Source organism: Mandrillus leucophaeus, unplaced genomic scaffold, assembly GCF_000951045.1.
Source record: "Mandrillus leucophaeus isolate KB7577 unplaced genomic scaffold, Mleu.le_1.0 Scaffold322, whole genome shotgun sequence".
Classification (NCBI taxonomy): domain Eukaryota; kingdom Metazoa; phylum Chordata; class Mammalia; order Primates; family Cercopithecidae; genus Mandrillus; species Mandrillus leucophaeus.
In genome coordinates this window covers 107,246-112,306 of record NW_012103388.1, presented here as the reverse complement: position 1 = coordinate 112,306, position 5,061 = coordinate 107,246, and the positions used below count along the sequence as shown (strand labels likewise).

The 5,061-nt window shown below is 42.1% G+C and overlaps 1 pseudogene across 1 annotated transcript; it reads right to left on the bottom strand.

The window, feature by feature from the left end:
* Positions 1-3: 3 nt before the first annotated feature.
* Positions 4-910, bottom strand: LOC105545241 (annotated as a pseudogene). Its single transcript, XR_001006891.1, has one exon. The product of XR_001006891.1 is annotated as a ubiquitin fusion degradation protein 1 homolog pseudogene (transcript).
* Between the last annotated feature and the right edge of the window lie 4,151 nt (positions 911-5,061).

The window sequence follows — 5,061 nt, the reverse complement described above, 5'->3', positions numbered from 1 at the left end:
TCTGATGAAAGTTATCTTACCAAGTTTAAATTCATAATTGGGAATTCCTCTTTTAATATCTCCAGGCTTGACTGGGGAAGGACTGGGCTCCACCCCTTTCTTCTTTCCATCCAGTCTATTGGCAGAGCCGGAGAAGGCGCGGAAGCCCAGCTGTCCAGCATAGCTACTGTGATCGGCTTCACCTTCTGTCGACTTCTCATGCTGGACTTGTCTTTCGGGTTCTTTGTAGCCCAGGGGAGCATCAAAGTCCATGTTCATGTCACACTCAGTGATGGACACTGCCTTGTCAGGTTTGGTTTCCATCACACACAGTTCGAGTTTGTAGATCTTTTCATTATAGTTGATGGCAATCACATCCCCAGTGGTCAGACGGGAAAAGTTCCTAACTGTGTTTTCTAATATGGCTTTGGGGTTGGTGATGTCCGGGACGTCATGGCTCTGAGGCTGGAATTTGCAGTAGGTGGCCACTTGAAGGTTGACACTCTCCACCTGGACCAGGCTGCCTTCTTCCAAGAGCAAGTTCTGCATCATCCAGTGTGAGAGGTAGCAGATCATCAGTCACAAACTCCAGCATGCCACAGTGTGTCATGCGGTCCGAATTCTTACTGGTCAGTTTGAACAGCATGGGATAGGTAATGTTAAGTTGGCTGAGTTGGTCCAGGGCTGAGGGCATCATAATTATCTTCCCTCCCTTCTCCACATCTGACCTGTCATTAGGCCCTGCTAGCATGGACACAGGGAAGCAGCGGTACTGTGTGGAGAAGCGGTTTTGGAAGACCCTGTGAATTGGGTGATTGAACATGTTGAAAGAGAACATGATGGACACCACCTTGAGATGCCTTTTCTCTCAGACAATGCAACGAAGGCACCCCGCTGACCTCTCTCCTCACGGCCACCGCCACCACCAGCGCCCCAGTGTGTTGTTTTTAACCTTGACTTCTAAAAGATCAGAATGCAGATCTCCTTAAGCATAAAATTCATCAAAAAATGTCATATATATATATATGTGTGTGTGTATATATATATAGAGAGAGAGAGAGAGAGAGAGAGCAGAGTCTTGCTATGCCACCCAGGTTGGAATGCAGTGGTGGGAATATGTCTTACTGCAGCCTCGAACTCCTGGGCTCAAGTGATTCTCCTACCTCAGCCTTCCAAGTAGCTGGGACTACAGGCATGTGCCACCACACCCAGCTAATTATTATTATTTTTTTTGTAGAGACGGGGTCTTGATATGTGCCCAGGCCGGTATGAAACTCCTGGGCTCAAGTGAGCCTCCTGCCTTGACCTCCCAAAGTGCTGGGACTACAGGTGTAAGCCACCACAGTTGGCCAGAGTGCCCATTCTTAGCACAAACTCCAAAATGTTTGTTCTGGGGTCCCAGGCAATGCCTCGCCATTTCTGGTGCCTGCCCCTCCCACACTGTAGCCTGGGAATTACCATGGTTGGTGTGGGGGTGCAGTCTCTTGGGTGTGCCCAACCCCTACGTGGCAAGTACACTGGTGGGTACAGTCTTTCAGGCTCTAACCAGAGTCTAGAATTTGGCCTGTGAGCCTTTTGACCAGAGACTTGTTAACAGACAAGCAATTCCTTTCAACATTGGAATCTTTTCCGGATAAGAAAAGAAAGCTCATTGTCGACATGCCTGGTGTGCTCAGAGTCTCTCCCTGGCCACACGAAGGCCATGAATACCCTGGATAAACAGATTATCAATGTAAATATGTTTTCTCTCATCAATTCACAAACAATTATTGAAGACCTGCTATCCGCTGGGCTTTAGGAAGACACACTTGTGGAGCGTTATTAGTGTCCTTGAGGAACTCAAGGTCTAGTGTGGGAACAAACATGTAACCCAGCCAGTTTGTGCAGAACAGTGAAGACACAGCATGAACAGTGGTGAGGAAAAGCAGCCCTCGGGTAGAAGTTCAGAGAATCTGCTTGGCCGAAGAGGGGTGGAGGCACCGCCCAGGTAGAGGGCACAGATGCCTGCACTTGGGCGTGGAGGTGGAAAGGACAGTGCTTGTTCTGGAAATGCAGTTTATGGTTAAGGAAAATGTTGCAGAATGTGTGTCCAGAAGCCCCAGAGCCCTGGATCTCTCAATGAGAGGCTCTCCCCAGGAGAGGCTGGCTGGGATAAAACTGACAGGATGAATGATCCATGTTGCCCATTTCACTCTCATTCTAAGGCATTCATACTCAACGTGGAATGCTGGGTGAAATCAGTTTTACTGTTAACTATACATTAAAAAAAAATTTAGTGCCAATGCATGTAATTGAATTAGTGAAAATTCAGTGAAAGAATGATGCAACTCACAATGGAGAGATCTTTTTCAAATACCGGAAGAACACCTTCAATGTGCACATGCAGTGCTATTCAAAAACTCAGTTTTGAGCTGACTGCCATTTAGCTCCCAAAGGTTATATAAGAGAGACACCCTTGGGCATTGGGAGCACTGTAATGTGAGGGTTAACAGCATGAACTTGGATGTGGCAGACACCTGGACTTGAATCCAGGCGTTCTCCCTTAATAGCTCTTGATGCTGGGCAAGTTAATTTCTGTCTCTGTTTTTCACTCTTGCTCTTGTTCTCTCGGGGTTTTTTCATGCTTTTTCAGATCCCAGAGGCTTTTCCTCCTTCCTCTTCACCTACTTACCTCGCACACACATAGCATTTCAAATGCCCCTTCAAAATGATAATGAAAATGATATCATAACACATTGTGCCTTTTCTTCACAGCATCTCTATTGTAGTTCTGTGTGTATCTGTGATTAATTTATGCATGCCTCCAGCACTACCCTTTTTTGTTTGGGTTTGGATCATAATCCCAAAAGACACAGTCCTGAAAGCCATAATCCCGAATGTTGAAATTCTGAAAGACCAAACTCCCAAAAGTCTGAAATCCCTAATGTCTAAAATTCTGAAAATAAATACAGTCACGTGTTAGGTGGAACTATTACCTTGTTATTGTCTTTATGTGGAAGAAAATTAATTTCAATTGAATTTCCAAACCATAATCACAGATTTGGAATTAGGTGCGCTCAACGCTACTAAAAGTGAATTTCTAGTTGTTAAAAATAAAGTTTGTCTTTCCCGCTCAGCTCAATGCATTTGGTGGAAAATTCAAGTGAATGGATTGGTTATATGATATGGCAAGGACAAAAACTTTAGTTTAAAAATTTGTCATTTTTGAGCATTGGAATTTCTTCCGCCTGATGACATTGCAGGAACTTTTAATAAATTAAAGCCACATTTGGCTAAAGAAGCCAGAGGAGTTACTGACTGGTGAGGAAATAATTATATACACAGTAAGATAAGAAGACACTTAGGCTGTTGGATCACAGTATTGTTTTCAACACAGTTGTCTGTATATGAGTGCATGTAAAATGGATTTCTGCATGCCCAAAACAACATAGAGGCAGAGCACAGAAGAAGATGGGAAAATTGAATAGGAACGCTGATGTCAATGTATATAAAATTGTAGAAGAATTCCAGAAAGGGCAGAGCCACATAGAAAATGAATGTGAATGTATTCACTGAAGAGAGCCATGTCCTAAAAGAAAAACAAACAAACAAAATAAATAAGCCCCAAAAAACCCCACCAGATCTAGATGCAAGACTTCAAAATATAGTCAATGATTGTGAAAATGGACCAGCTTTTGTGGACTATCTCTGTGCAATTTCCCGTAATTTATCCCTGTAATACACTTTTTAAAGGTGTTAATTTCTAGCTGTTATCTTTTTTTCAAGTTTTTTTTCCCCACAATTTTAAATTGTCAGCATTATTTTTTACAATTCGCTATGCTATGTATTTAATCTTTGCATCATTCCAGTACTGGAGCTATAAATTGTCTAAAGACTTTTAGAGTTCTTCATTTTATGCATTTTTGTTTTTTGTAAATTTAACTCCACAAAGGTGCATTATCACAGCATTGGCTTTGTGTGTAAGCATTGTGCATGTACGTAAAAACATTGAAACTCCTTCAGTAAATGAAGAGATGCCCTTTTTGTCCATCTACATTTGTGAAAGATAAAATTTCTTGAGCTCTTGGCTCTTTGGGTGAATGGTGTGGTGGTGATGTGGTGGCGACGCATCACAGGTTTCGATTGACCTCATCAAAAGACTTAGGTTGTCTGTCATAGTACTTCAGCTGACTGTAGTTATCAAGCTGAGTGCACACAATTATCATAGTGCTATGCATATGTATATTTCACTTATCTATTTCTTTATGAATATGGTTTATCTGCTTATAACTGTTATACCCATGTGGCTATCATTAGTATACCTGAGTGCTTATGCTTGCAAAAATATTATTAGTGCCTATTTTATTGTGTAGAGTGGCCTATGAAGTATTCTGTTGTGTCTTTGTTTCTCAAATAAAGTCACTTTTAAAAATGTTAAGTAAATATCTTTAAAATAATTTTTAAAATTATTTTTCCATAATAATATCTTCAGGACTTCAACATTTGGAACTATGGTGTTCATAATTGTGTCTTTTGAGATCATGATTAGCTCCAGTTTTGTTCACCACTGTGGCCCAATTTAGCACAGTATTTGTCACATAGAAGGTGTGTGGTCGGCCAGGTGTGGGGGCTTATGCCTGTAATCCCAGCACTTTGGGAGGCTGAGGCGGACAGATCAGCTGAGGTCAGGAGTTCAAGACCAGCCTGGCCAACATGGTGAAACCCCATCTCTACCAAAAATACAAAAATTAGTTGGGTGTAGTGGTGGACACCTGTAATCCCAGCTATTAGGGAGGTTGAGGCAGGAGAATTCCTTGAGCCTGGGAGGCGGAGGTTGCAGTGAGCCAAGATTGCATCACTGCACTCCAGCCTGGGTGACAAGAGTGAGAGTCTGTCTCAAAAAAAAAAGAAGGTATGTGGTCAATATTTTCGAGTGAATAGGTAAATAGATACTTCCTTCATAAGCTTGATTGAGGGTTGCATTGTATAATGCATCTAAGCTATTTGGCACAATGCCTGCTATATAGTCAGCATTCAATAAATGTTGAGTTAAATAATAATTATTATTCCTTTAGGTTTCCTACAGTGGACTGAGTAATGAAC